Source organism: Erinaceus europaeus, chromosome 13 (assembly GCF_950295315.1).
Source record: "Erinaceus europaeus chromosome 13, mEriEur2.1, whole genome shotgun sequence".
Classification (NCBI taxonomy): Eukaryota; Metazoa; Chordata; class Mammalia; order Eulipotyphla; family Erinaceidae; genus Erinaceus; species Erinaceus europaeus.
The window spans coordinates 39216217-39231493 of record NC_080174.1 but is presented as its reverse complement, the minus strand read 5'-3'; the positions used below and the strand labels follow the sequence as shown (position 1 = coordinate 39231493).

At 44.9% G+C, this 15277-nt stretch overlaps 1 protein-coding gene across 2 annotated transcripts in view; it reads right to left on the bottom strand.

The window, feature by feature from the left end:
- NCMAP (non-compact myelin associated protein) overlaps window positions 1-8919 on the bottom strand; it is a 55135-nt gene extending 46216 nt beyond the window's left edge. The window contains exon 1 of one of the 2 annotated variants that reach the window (XM_060205553.1): window positions 8828-8919. The gene's annotated coding sequence lies outside the window, so the exon portion shown is untranslated. The remainder of the gene's footprint in view (window positions 1-8827) is intronic. The other variant, XM_016187910.2, reaches the window with a different exon arrangement.
- Between the last annotated feature and the right edge of the window lie 6358 nt (window positions 8920-15277).

Here is a 15277-nt window from a genome sequence, read left to right as displayed (position 1 = left end):
TGAATCTTCTTTCTTTCTATGGAATGTTATTTGGTCTCTTCCTCTTTGACTTTTATATCCTCAAATTCACTATGATACCTGTGTGTGGAGTTTCCCTTCTACTTATCACTGCATACACTGAGCTCAAATTCTGAAATAGTCAATCTCCAATACTTTGTTTCCTCTTCTCCATTTTTATTTTCCTTTACTTTTGGGACTCCTATTTCTACCATTTATGTGGCTTAGATTTTCTTTTTTCTTTATTATATCTCTTTTCCTGATGCTTTCTAAAATAGTTCTCAATGTAATCTTTAATGGATAATTAGTCAACTGTATCCATCTTGATATTAATGTCATATATAGTGCCATTTATTTTAAATGTTTTACTTTTCTTTTTTTAAATTTTTTTATTATCTTTATTTATTGGATAGAGACAGCCAGAAATCAAGAGGGAAGGGGGTGATAGAGAGGGAGAGAGACAGAGAGACACCGGCAGCCCTGCTTCACCACTCATGAAGCTTTCCTCCTGCAGGTGGGGACCGGGGGCTCGAACCTGGGTCCTTGCGCATTGTAATAGGTGCGCTCAACTAGGTGCACCACCACCCGGCCCCCTATTGTTTTACTTTTCAAAGTTAATGTTTTGGTTTGGTTCTCTCCTAAGGTTTCTTGTTCCTTCATTATTTTGTAGTTTCTCCCCTTAAGTATAATCATCATGCTTTACTATAAAATCTTGATCCACATGCTTCAACAACTCTGTTTAGTTGGCATTCGTAGCTTGGTTTACTGTCTTTCTTTTATAGTAGTACTGCTCAAATGTCTAAATCATGTGACAGGTAAGCTCAGCTATCTGGTAATGTTCCCTGGGAAAGACCCACAGGCATAAGGAGAGGAAAAAAGCGCTCCAGGGCAGAAAGCCACACAGATACTCTTGGCCACATCCTTCTGGCTGCCACTCTGTACTTGTCTGTCTGTACCTTTGAGCTTCTAGGGAGGGGCAGCCTGAACGAGAGGTATTTTGCTCTAGTGGGATTCCAACTGGGGTGAGGATGGGGTTGGAGGAACATTGATGGAAGAGTAAATGCCTGAGACTTTGTGTGTTTTGATCAGTCCCTCACTCCAGCAGCACTTTGAGCCACCCCAGACTATCCCTGCTGCAACTGTCAGTTTCTATACCACAGGGGCAGACAGTGATTACCCCAAGATTCCCAGGGGCGACTCAAAGTAGGTAAACTTCTCTAAGGAAGAGGGTAGTGGGAAATGCAGTCTCTAAGGTCAAACATTTATTCATTTCATACTGAGAGCTTGTCTGTACCAAGTCTCTGTATTTGGTGATGGGGAACAGTAGGGAAGAGTCTTCCCATTCGTGGAGGTTATACTTAGACAGCAAATTAACACTCAGGTTCATATCCTGGCAGTGCCATTTGGGCAATTCATCTTGTCTTTCTTTTTCTATTTATGTGTAACAGGGGAGTGAGCCTCACACATGCCCAATATCACCACTGAGCAGCCTCCCCAGGGCCAATATTTAAATTTTTATTTTCAGAGCTAGGATTGGGGAAGAAAGAAGAGTGAAACTGCCAACACCACAGCAACACTCTATTAACTACGAGGCTGGCTTGGTGTTATACGTAGTGCTCCCACGTGGTGCCACCAATTAAATCCAGAGCAGCAGGCACTACAAGGTGTAAGTGTGTATGATGTAGACTTTCTTTCTTTTTTTAAATATTTATTTATTTATTTTCCCTTTTGTTGTCCTTATTGTTTTATTGTTGTGGTTATTATTGTTGTTGTTACTGATGTCGTTGTTGTTATATAGGACAGAGAGAAATGGAGAGAGGAGGGGAAGACAGAAGGGGGGAGAGAAAAATAGACACCTGCAGACCTGCCTCACCACCTGTGAAACAACTCCTCTTCAGGTGAGGAACCAGGGGCTGGAACCAGGATCCTTACGCTGACCTGCACTTAACCCGCTGCACTACCACCTGACTCCCTGATGTAGACTTTCTAAGTCTCAGTATCTTTATCTGAAAAGTGAAGATGATAATATTATTTATCCCGTTAGCGTTATTGAAGAGACAATAAATACTGAATCTTAAGCACCATGCTGACTCACTGAAAGCTCTGAAAAATATTAACTATTATTATGATTATGGCATTATTGATATGACAATATTGTTATCATGCTTACGTAGAAAATGCACATGAGTTCTAAAAGACAATGGATAGTCCCTTTTCAAAACATTTTTTAAAAATAATTTATTTATTTTGAATAGAGACAGAGAGAAATTGAGAGAGAAGGGGGAGATGAGAGAGAGAGAGAGAGAGAGAGACACCTGCAACATTGCTCTACTACTTGTGAAACTTTCCCCCTGCAGGTGGGGACCAGGGGCTTGAGCCTGGGTCCTTGTGGACTGTAATGTGTGTGTTCTACCAGGTGCATCACCACCTGATTGCCCAGATATTCTCTTTCTCTGGGCAAGCCAGTTACTACTCATAAGGTCTGTGACTGATGGGAAGTTGAGATGGGAAATCTAGAATTTTGAAGAAAGAGTATATTGTGGGGCCAGGCAGTAGTGCACCTGATTAAGTGCATACACTAAAGTGTTCAAGTCCCTGGACTCCGGGGACCTGCACAGGGAAAGCTTCATGAATAGTGAAGCAGTGCTGCAGGTGTCTGTCTCTCTCTTTCTCCCTCCCTATCTCCCTCTCCCCTCTCAATTTCTCTCTGTCTCTATCCATTTTTTAAAAAATTATCTTTATTTATTTATTTATTTATTTATTTGGATAGAGACAAACAGAAATCGAGAAGGAAGGGGGTGATAGAGAGGGAGAGAGACAGAGAGACACCTGCTGCACTGCTTCACCACTTGTGAAACTTTCTCCCTGCAGGTGGCGGCCAAGGGCTCGAACCCAGGTCCTTGTGCACTGTAACATGTGCACTCAACCAGGTGCACCACCATCCGGCTCCAGTCTCTATCCATTAATAATGAACGGAAGAAAGAGAGAAGAGAGAGAGAGAGAGAAGGAAATAAAGAAATAAGTAAAGAAAGAAACAGGGAGCCAGGCAGTATTGCAGTGGGTTAAGCACAGGTGGTGCAAAGCACAGGTGGTGCAAAGCGCAGGGACCGGCTCAAGGATCCCAGTTCAAGCCCCCTGCTCCTCACCTGCAGGGGGGTGGCTTCACAAGCGATGAAGCAGGTCTACAGGTGCCTTTCTCTCTTCCTCTGTCTTCCCCTCCTCTCTCCACTTCCCTCTGTCCTATCCAACAATGATGACATCAATAACAACAACAATAATAACTACAACAATAAAACAACAAAGGCTACAAAAGGGAATCAATAAATAAGTATAAAAAAATAAGAGGGAATCAGACGGCAGTGCAGCAGGTTAAGCACAGGTGGCACAAAGTGCAAGGACCCACGTAAGGATCCTGGTTCAAGCCCCTGCTCTCCACCTGCAGGGGAGTCACTTTATAGGCGGTGAAGCAGGTCTGCAGGTGTCTTTCTCTCCCCCTCTGCCTTCCCCTCCTCTCTCCATTTCTCTCTGTCCTAGCCAACAACAACGACATCAATAACAACAATAATAACTACAACAATAAAACAAGGGCAACAAAAGGGAATAAATAAATATTAAGAAGAAAGAAAGAACAGCTTATGTACTTACTTAAGCTCTTAGAAAACTTTTGGTCAAAAGGCACCAAGTTGGGTGAAGTAGGCAAAGAAACTCCCATTTTCCTAATAGAACTATTAATATCAACACAAATATTAAGGAACTAGTTCCACCAAGTTCTCTGCTTCTTTTTCACTTTTCTTTTCTTTCTTCTTCCTTATATTATTTCTTTTTTGTTATCTCTGGGGCTTCAATGCTCCAGGCTGACATGGTGGGGAGGTATGGAAAGAAACCACAGCACTGAAGTTTTCTTCAATGTGGTGGAAGCCACCCAGGTCTTGAACCTGGGTCACACATGACAAAGCAGCATGCTATCCAAGTGAGCTATTTCTCTAGCCTTCACTTTTTTTTTTTCAATTGCTATGGGACAGTAGAATTAGAGTGAGAAGACTGAACTCTCGAAGTGTTGGGTGTAGGCTGAGATCTCAGTTCCGTTTCCTGTGAGCTCCAGGGCTCAGCCTGTCTGTTGAGCACAAGAAACAAAGTCCTGGGGCCCATGATACTTTTAGGGATCCTCAGAGATGTTTTCAAAGTCCTACTTTTAAGTTGAAGAAAAAGATCTGGTATAACAATGCAGTCATAAATTTGCCTTTTAATTTACATATATAGAGCAAGGAGCCCCTGGAGGTGAACTTGCCTCAATCTACAGAAATCAGTATGGTCCTGGGTTAGCTCTGTAGCAAGCAGCAAGCTGCCTACATTTCTGCCTACATCTTAGTTGGGAAGTAAGGACTAATACTGCATACTTCCTGGGGTGCTGTGGGTGTTGAAGGGACTGAGGCATGTGGAGCATGAGCGCAGTGTGGGCATTGATGAGCACTCAACAAATAGGAATTAACTGTTTATTCTCCTCTGTGATCTGCAAACTGTTGTATCTGGCATTAGGTACAACAGCTGGGAAACAAGTCACTTAGTGCTTCTTTTTTTTTTTTTTAATTCCCTCCCCAAGGCAGACTGAAGAGATAAATCTAGGTACAGCAACAGTTGGAAGCTTCAAAACAAAGCTACCCTTTGCTGGGGCCTGTGAGAAAGCAGATAAGTTGTCTCTGTGGCCCAGGAGGTGGTAAAGTGGATAAAAACATTAAGACTCTCAAACATGAGGTCCTGAGTTCAATACCCAGCAGTGTATGTACCAGAGTGATGCTCTGGTTCTTTCTCTCATTTTCTCATAAACAAACAAACAAATCTTTTTTTTTTTTTTTTTTTTAACGTTGCCTTTAAATTCCGATTGCAGGTCCAAGGCAGGTGTTAGCCCAGAACAACTCGACTGATTGAATGAATGAATGAATGAATGAACGAACTTAGGACTAATAAACAGATTCTAAGGGGGCCAGGTGGTGGCGAACCTGGTTAAGTGCTCGCATCACAGTGCACAAGGACCCAGGTTCAAACCCCTGGTCCCCACCTGCAGGGAAAAGGCTTCACAGTGATGAAGCAGGGCTGCAGGCGTCTGTCTCCCTGTCTCTCTCCCTCTCTATCTCCCCCTTCCCTCTCAATTTCTCTCTGTCTCTATCCAATAATAAATAAATAAATAAATAAATAAATAAATAAATAAATAAATAAAACAGGGAGTCAGGCAGTAGTGCAGCGGGTTAAGCACAGGTGGTGCAAAGCACGAGGACTGGTGTAAGGATCCTGGTTCGAGCCCCCGGCTCCGCACCTGCAGGGGAGTCGCTTCACAGGCAGTGAAGCAGGTCTGTAGGTGTCTATCTTTCTCTCCCCCTCTCTGTCTTCCCCTCCTTTCTCTATTTCTCTCTGTCCTATCCAACACCAATGACATTAATAACTACAACAATAAAACAAGGGCAACAAAAAGGGACTAAATAGTTAAAAAAAATAAAAACAAACAAAAACAGATTCTAAAGGAATTTAAAATTCCTGAGATTGGACTGGCTGGAGAGATAGCATAATGGTTCTGCAAAAAAGACTTTCTCACCTGAACATCTGAGGTCCCAAGTTCAACCCCCAGCACCACCATAAGCTGGAGCTGAACAGTCTCTGTACCTCTCTATTCCCCATTAAAATAAACTTAAATAATTAAATATAAATAAATAAAAATACTGAAGTTGTTTGTCATAAAGGTTGAACCAACAGGTTGCCTTTTCTAAAAAAAAAAAAAAAAGCAATATTTATTAAGTGATTGCTATGGATGGTGCTCTCCCTAAATTAAGACAGTGAGGCTTAGACATGTGATATAATTTTGCTCTTTGCTCCATTCTCCCTACTGGACTGTCTGCCCAAGGCTGCCCTGGACCAAGCCTGCTGGTCTCTTCAGGGTCTACACAGATCTCTGAAATGTCTGCTTTTTTAACATCATTCATTTCATCTCCTCTAGGCCTCAGAAGTTACCTTTTTTCTGGCAGCTCCCCTGAAGGCCCCAACAATTTAGGAGTAATCCAGTCAACTGAACAAGCCTGGAGCTGGGCAAAGAACAGGCCTCTTTGTCTTAGAGATGGCATGCTGCCTTTTCCTTCCTTAAGTAAAAATGTTGCCACCACCACTGGGAGTTTCAAACCACAAGAGAGGTTCCAACCCCAATTCAGCTGCTACATTCAAGCACCCTCCTTAACAACCCCCCTCCCCCCAACTTCGCCTACACTCTACTCCTGTTCAGGAGTCTAAGGGAAGTCACTGGCCAACCTCTGCCTTGACTCTGTCCCCTTCATCTCTTCTTGCCTTCTCCAGCCTTCCTGGGATCTAGGGTCATTATTTTACATAGGTAATGATTTTTCTCAATTAAAAGTACTTATTGGACAACATAAAATCCATCTCACCTTTCTTTCTCTCTTTAACTGTCCATTCCATCTTATTGGCAGATTGCAATACAAATTACAAATACTAATTACAACTGCCAGGGAATTTTACAGCCCATTGTTGTAACGCAAATGTGCACTTGGAATTAAGAGATGAGTCTTTCCTAACACTTTAGGACTGAGAAACCTCATTATCTCTGGATCCCTATTTTCTCACCTTTAAATAAAACTTTCCCTCTATTCTTCCTCTAGCCTTAATCCTGCACTCCAGGAGCAGTGAGGTGGCAGTCTGCTCCTACACTGCCTTCTTCTTCTCAGAGTCCAGGAGTGGCTATTGGGGTCTAATCTGTCCAAGGCAAATTGCAAAACAAACAAATGATGGTGAGCAAGCATGGAAAGTGCTACAAAGAGAAGCTTTGAATTTGACTCTTTCAGTGGTTTCAGTGCCTCCCACTTACTGCTGCTGTGTTCCTCCACATCTCTCACCTCTACTTTGGGCCTTTGCTTCTTACACATTCCTGATCCCTGCCCCACCCCCATGGAAACTCAACTTGGCTCTTTGCCAGGAAGCCAGAGAAGTCTGCATAGAGTGACTCCACTTCAAGGACCCAATTTTTTCCCTGAGGCCAGAGTGACCACAGTCCACATTGGTGACATGGGGCACTGTTGATGAGAAAGCACTACAGTGACCAGGAAGATAGTGCGAATAAATTGTTGGACTTTGATCAAGCATGAGTTTGGTCCCAAGCATCACATGTGCCAGGGCAATGCTCTGGTTCTCTCACTTTCTCCTTCTCATAAACACATTTAAAAGGAATGAAAGAATTGTAGACGCCCAGAGAGCCAGCATGTTCCTCTAGCGCAACTCACTGTGAGCCTGCTCCACCCCCAAGAACACTGCTCCTATATCCACACCCTTCATCTAGGATCTGACCATCTTTAAACTCACCATTTGTTGAAAGTTACCATGTGCCAGGCATTGAACTACTTACTACATTGTACTACATTTATTGTTCACTCACACACCAATGATGCAATGAGGCCTGGTGACAGGCATATAATGACAAATGCAATAGGCACAGTCCCTGCTTACTATATACAGACCCTGTTCTAAGCATTTTATTTATTTTGCTTTATTTATTTATTCATTTATTTATTTTGCCAGAGCACTGCTTAGCTCTGGTTTATGGTGGTGCGGGGTGGGGAGGGGGCGGGGGGGATATGGGATTGTACCTGGGACTTTGGAGCCTCAGTCGTGAGAGTCTTTTTGCATAATCATTATGCTAACTACTCCCACCCTTGTTCTAAGCATTTTATATAGGTTAACTGATTTAACCATAACTACTTCATTTAAGAAGCACATCAAACTGAATCATAGAGAAGAGGGAGGTAGCATAATAGTTCATGCAGTAAACTTTCATGCCCAAGGCTCTAAGGTCTCAGATTCAGTCTCTAGCACCACCATAAACAGAGTTGAACAATGCGCTGGTAAAATAAATCAATAAATCAATCCAAGGTTGAGTGAGCTCTCTGACTGAAAGGGAGGCAGGGATCCCAGTGCCAAGGCTGACCGATGCTGGCCTGACCAAAGTTCCCAATCACTGACTGTGCTTTCTTTCCTAACCCTACTCACTCCTAACTTTCTTTCCTAAGCCTACTCACATCTCCTCCAAAGAACACTCTGGGATTTTCCTCTCAAATCAACTAGAAGTCTTTGTTGGTCTGTTTAGACCAACTCTCGTATCTGAAACATTTGTGTCTTCTTCCCTCAAGGATCCTGGACCCTTAGAAATGGAGCATGCATGGTCTCTGCTCTGACTTTCCCATGAAGCAGCTCATCCACTCAGGCACGTGGAGATGCTCCGAACAGATCTAACTTAACTTGCTCCTCTGGGCTGGAACCCTGGGTTCCTTCTCCTAGTGTGGAATTTCACCTCATCTCATCTGACCAGAGATTTCTTCAGTCGGGGTCCCAGTGCAGGAGGGACCCACCCAGACGCCCATTGCCCGCGTGCAGTAGACCTTGGTCCAAAGTTCCTTCTACCGACCGGCTGGTGCGGTCAGATCCCCATTTCTTCCGGAGTCTCTGGCCCCTGGGCATGGAGTTTTGCCGGGATGTGGGACAAGGAAACGACTGTCTTTCTGGATCCTGAGCTGTCTCTCCTGATTTGCAGGCTGGTTCTAAGCACGTTTCCCCGCGCGGGGTAGAGCTCTGGCTGCCCTCCCAGCACCTTTACCCCCCTCCCCCGGGTCTCCCACCGCCCTGGGCAGGGCCGGCCTCGCTCCCTCCACCTGCGGCCACTGTCCCCGCGTGCAGACGCCGAGAGCTTCCTCCTAGGAGAGCAACACTGGGAACCCCTGAGGCTCCCACCTTGGCCGCGCCGGCAGGTGGACAGCGAGCGGCCCGCAGTCCCCGCGCCTCTTACCTGCCGCGCGACCCCACGCTGTCGCCACCGCTCGGCCTCCCGCGGGCGCCGCCCGGGCCTACAGCTCTGCTGGCCTGGGGAGCCGCCCTCGGCCTCGCCCCGCCCCACCCCGTGCAGGTGGCCCCCGGCTTCCCCTGCCTCGCGGGCCTCTCTAGGAGTAGCCAGGTTGCCCGAGTGGCGGCGCCTCCCCGTGGTGTCCTCGCGCTTTTCCTGGGTGGTTTGGGGCTTTGCGGTCCCGCACCCCGAGCGCGCAGTGCGCCAGCCCGGCTCTTCCAGACCCAACTTCTCAGAGGACAAGGGAGATGGGGGGGGAGGGGGGTGCTACGAGGGAGAGACTTGCCAAGACCCCAGGCCGGATGCGACCCCCAGGGGGTTTGCAGAGGTGCCATTCAAGGAGGATTATGCCAATATAGTTGAAAGGCTCGGGACTGGGTGGGGTTTAAACAATCTCAGAATTCTGTTTGGACCGCAGGCTCAAGTCAGGAGTCTGTTTCACCAGGCAGCTTTGACTCTGCAACCCCGCACCGGAACTTAAAAGGTAGTGGTTGCAGGTCGTTTAGTCAGTCTATACAGGAAGAAAAGAGATGTTTTAGAGAGGGGAGTGCCAACCCTTTCCCTTTGTACAAACAGGGAAACTGAGGTCCAGGGAGCTCAGGTGAGTGGTTCAAAGGCACACAGTAAGTGAGTGACAGAACCAGAAGCCTCGGGTCCCTCTTTGTGTCTTCAAATTATTTCTAGGAAGTGTTTGGGGGTGGGGGTAGATAGCATAATGCTTATGCAGACTCTCATGCCTGAGGTGCCAAAGTCCCAGGTTCAATCCCCGCACCACCGTAAGCCAGAGCTGAGCAGTGCTCTGGTAAAAAATAATAATAATAATTAATTAATTAATAAGAAAAGAAAGAATAAGAGCATCACTTCTTTAAAAAAATGTTTGGTTATGGGCTTAATGCATTGCCACTGAATGCTTGTGAGGTGCTGTCCAAGTGTTGGTAGATTCTTCCCAAGTGGGCTGAAAATTAAGAAAGAGTCCTCTGTAATTTCACAGGAAACTCCAGGATGGTATTTATTAGCAAGACTTGATTAAAGGTGATTCTGTGGTTCTACTCTTTCACATTAGACACAATCTTTGGCTTTATAGAGTTTTCCCGCAAGCGGAGGGGAAAGTTCCAACGAATGGCAGGAGAACCCAATGACATTGCGCTAGCTCAGAGCTGAGCAATGATGAGCGCTTGGCTGTCAGGTGGTCTCAGACTGACTCCACTGCTCTAAAACCCCAAATCGTAATCTCCCCAGCTAGCTTGCACAGAAGAGCACACACTTTACTGTGCTGCAGGATGTAGATTCAAGGCCTGGTCTTGATATGGGAATGTGACAGGTGCTGTGGTGCCTCTCCCTGTGTCTTAGTCTCTTACCTGCTCTGTCTCTATCTTAGGTTAAAAAGTAAAAGATTCTGCCAGAGTGGTGCAACTGTGCAGGTGAAAAGCCCTGGCTCACAAAATCAAACTATAACAACTAAAAGAAAACTGGCTGGAGTCGGTCGGTAGCGCAGCGGGTTAAGCGCACATGGCTTAAAGCCAAGGACCAGCATAAGGTTCTCTGTTTGAGATCCCCCCCCACCTGTAGAGGGGGTCCCTTCATGGGCAGTGGAACAGGTCTGCAGGTATCTATCTCTCTCTCCCCACCCCCTCTCTCTCCTCCTTTCTCCATTTCTCTCTGTCCTATCCAAAAAAAGAAAGAAAACTGGCAAAAGGAAAGAGGGGAAAAAAAAAAGATTAACTTCTCTTTATTTCATCTTTACTGATGCTATGTTAAATGATAGTTTAAATTTTTCTTTTACTAAATTTCATTCTTTACAGTTAGTACATATGCATACCATTTGTTTATTCATTTTAAGGACTTATTTATTTGTGATCTTTATTTATTAACATGAGATAAAGGGGCAGGGAGAGAAAGAGTGAGAGGGAGAAAGAACCAGAGCATCATTATGGCACATGGGATGCCAGAGATTGAACTTGGGACCTCATGTTTCCAAGTCTATTGCTTTATTCACTTCTCCACCTCCTGAGTCCACCATTTCTTATTTATTTATTTATTTTGCCTCCAGGGTTATTGCTGGGGCTCGGTGCCTGCACCATGAATCCACTGCTCCTGGAGGCCATTTTCCCCCCTTTTGTTGCCCTTGTTGTTGTATCTTTGTTGCGGTTATTATTGTTATTGTTGATGTCGTTCATTGTTGGATAGGACAGAGAGAAATGGAGAGGGGAGGGGAAGACAGAGGGGGGAGAGAAAGACAGACACCTGCAGACCTGCTTCACTGCCTGTGAAGCTACTTCCCTGCAGGTGGGGAGTCGGGGACTCGAACCAGGATCCTTAACACCGGTCCTTGAGCTTTGTGCCATGTGCGCTTAACCCGCTGCACCACTGCCCAACCCCATTATTTATTTACTTATAAGAGAAAGTGCCAGTACTCTAGCCAGAATATATGGTGCCAGGTATTGAACTCAGGATCCCACACATGCAATCCTCTGTGCCACCTTCTGGATCACTATATATATATGTATATATAATATACTTATTTTGAGAGGTGGGCTGCATGTGAGAGAGAGAGATATCAGAGTACTGCTTTGGCATATGCAGTGTCAGGCATGGGATTCAGGATCTTACATATACAAGTCCTGTGTTCTACCCACTGAGTCACCTCCCCAGTTGTCAGAGCCCCTCCCCCCCTTTTAGTTTTATTTAGTGGAACTCTTACTTTGTGCGCATGCAATTTCACTGCTCTGTGCCAGTTTTTCATTCATTTAACTTTTTTTTTTTTTGGGTGGAGGCACCACAGCACCAAAGCTTCCACCATTACCATAGATAGCACTTCCCATCTGGTGCCAGGGCTTGGATCTGGGCAGCAGCACTCATGGCAATACAGGCATCCTACCAGATGAGCTATCTTGCTGGCAAGAAGATTTACTTATGTATTTATTTGATAGAGGCAAATAGAAAGAAGTTGATATGGAAGGAGGAGATAGGGAGAGAGAAAGAGACACAGTCCTACTTTACCACTCATGAAACTTCCTCCCTACAGATGGGGACTAGGGGCTTGAATTCAGGTCTTTGTGCATTGTAATGCCTGTGCTCAACCAGGTTCATGTGCATCCCTCAGCCATTCTTTAAAATTTTTTTAATTTATAAGATGGAAATATTGACAAGACCATAGGATAAGGGGGGGGGGTACAATTCCACACAATTCCCACCACCAGAATGCTGTATCCCGTCCCCTCCCTTGAAAGCTTTCCTATTCTTTTTTATATATATTTATTTATTCCTTTTGTTGTCCTTGTTGTTTTATTGTTGTTTATGTCGTTGTTGGATAAGACAGAGAGAAATGGAGAGAGGAGGGGAAGACAGAGAGGGGGAGAGAAAGATAGACACCTGCAGACCTGCTTCACCGCTTGTGAAGCGACTCCCCTGCAGGTAGGGAGCCAGGGGCTCGAACCGGGATCCTTGAGCCAATCCCTGCGCTTCGTGCCACCTGTGCTTAACCCACTGCAGTACTGCCCGGCTCCCTGTTTCTTTCTTTCTTTACTTATTTCTTTATTTCCTTCTCTCTCTCTCCTCTCTCTTTCTTCCTTTCTTTCATTCTTTATAAATGGATAGAGACTGGAGCCGGATGGTGGTGCACCTGGTTGAGTGTACATGTTACAGTGCTCAAGGACCTGGGTTCAAACCTAATCCTAACCCTTGCGTTTTGCGCCACCTGCGCTAAACCCACTGTGCTACTGCCTGACTCCCAGCTTTCCTATTCTTTATCACTCTGGAATATGGACCCAGGATCATTATGGGGTGCATTATGGGGTGCTGGCTTCTGCAACTGCTTCCCTGCTGAACATGGGCATTGGCAGGTTGATGCATAATTCCAATCTGTCTCTCTCTTTCCTTAGTAGGTCAGGGCTCTGGGGAGGTGGGGCTCCAGGACATATTGGTAAGGCCATCAGCCCAGGGATGTCAGGTTGGCATCATGCTAGCATCTGGAACCTGGTGGCTGAAAAAGAGTTAAGATATCAAGCTAAACAAATTGTTGACTATTCATGAACCTAAAGGCAAGAATATTGCAGATGAGGATTTGGGGGTCTCTGTTTTGGAAAAAGCTAGTAGGTCTATTTTAGGTATATTCCAAGGGGCCTATGACTTTAGCTGTTTTTGCCTGAGCCTGACATCTAGTATGCAGGTGGACTCAAGTTGTTGTCTGGGGAAATGGTGTCACAGATGGAAAAAGGACCAGAAAGCTGCATCAGGGAAGAGAGTAGTTCCCAAATATGGGAAAAGTATATAAAAATTGTTAACTGTAAACCCCATTGATCTGATCTCAGGCCCATAGTCAGCACAGGAGCCTATGTAACGTCTGCATCCCTGTAGGTCTGAGCTACATTCTGTGGTCACAGCTAGGAACTCCAGGATGCACTAATTTCAGGACCCATCTTCCTCCAGTGGTAGGTAGAGTATGTTATCCAACCTCCCTTCGGAGAATGGAACAGTTCCTACCATTGTTGATCCACATTGAGGGCAAGGTCCTATAGGGGCCCACCAAGGGGTCCATTATGTTGTTCCTGATGGAGGTGACCAGTGACAGTAATGAGAGGGATCTGTTAGAGGTCTTGGCCCATCATGTCTGTGTGGGAATCCTAGGGCTCCCCGAATAGGGCCCCAGGTGATGGGGTGGCCTGGTAGTGACTAAAGAGTCATCTTAAAGTATGTCATTCTCTTTCCCTTATTCAGCTTTTGTAGACCTCACTTTGTCTGACAAGGTTAGCTTTGGAGTGATTGAGGGACGTGTAATAGGAGATAGGCAAGAAGGATATGTAGGTCTAAGTAGAAACTATTTCATTAGGTATTTTATGATGTCTTTTTAGGTCTTTCTACTTGCTTGCTGCATTTTTTGACTCACTGCAAATTATTATGCACTTTTGCCGTAAGGTATATGTTTTCCCCTAACTTATGGATACATGTACATATGCCCTATCTCATGGGCCCTGGTCTATATCTTAGGTTTTGAGGTTTATTAGGAAGTGCACCACCTGAAATGGAATTAAGGAGTCCTATGAGCTAGGAAAAGTCTCACTAGAGTAATGAAGCTAAAAGGTTGATATTCCATACCTGATGTCTCTGGACACAGGTCGAAGTGAAACATGCCAAGGTGGTACTGGTTGCATTGATTGGGTCGGGATGAGCAGATGCAGTATCAGTTGGTATGAATTGAGAGAAGCTTGCAGGAAAGTGAGCCCCACCCTAGAGGTTCCAGGCCTGGGAGAAATATGGGCTTTATAGAGAAAGCAGATGGTTCCTGCTGTCTTAGGATTTAAGAAGGTAACAGTTATTGCTATAACCAAATTATTTGGTAATTCAGTTAATTTTGAAAATCCCATTGTTAGGATTTGCTGACCTCATCATAATTGATGCCCTTTTAAGCTATTTACATATAACTGTATCCTATAAAGGAACACCACCAGTTGCTTCTGTTTTCCCTGGTCTAAGCTTTTAGGAAATTTGATATTTCAGAGGACAAGTCATTATTAGAACTGTATTAACAATTTGAGCCCACTGTTAAAATTCAATCTGATTATCATTTTGAAGTCTTAAGTGCTTAGATTGAAGAAGCATATACTCAGCGCTATAGTCTATGCATCAAAATATTTGAGACATTCAACCATTTTTTCCCTCTCATATTTATTAAATAGTGATTTGTGAGACTATAAGTTAATAGGAGTGTATATTAACACCATTCCCACCACCAAAGTTCTGTTTGTCCTGTGTGTGCCCCCCCCCCCACACACACACACAGTGAAGCTGAACATCTACCCTCACCCTCCACCCAGAGATTTTTACTTTGGTGTCATACTCCACCTAAGCCATTTTTTAAACCCCTCTGAGATTCAGTTTCTTTTGGTAAAATGAATATAATACACTTAACTCAATATAATAATGATGAGGGTTAACGAGATAATGGTTATATTTATTCCTTTTTGTTGCCCTTGTTGTTTACTGTTGTAGTTATTGATGTCATCGTTGTTGGATAGGACAGAGAGAAATGGAGAGAGGACAGAGAGGGGGAGAGAAAGATACCTGAAGACCTGCTTCACCGCTTGTGAAGCAACTCCCCTGCAGGTGCGGAGCCGGGGGCTCGAACTGGGATCCTTATGCTGGTCCCTGCACTTTGCACCACCTGCGCTTAACCCCCTGTGCTACTGCCCAACTCCCAAGATAATGGTTATAAAATGCTGTATAAGTGAGAATTATTAGGCTAAGTGGATGGGAGACAGCTGTCACCCAAGCATAAAGGATGGCAACAGAGAAAAAGGTCACCTGTGAAAAGTTCTTTGAGAGGAATCATAATCTGATGTTGACCATTACTCGTGGGAGTGGGGGACTCCTTCAGGAAGGGAGAGAAGAATGAAGAGC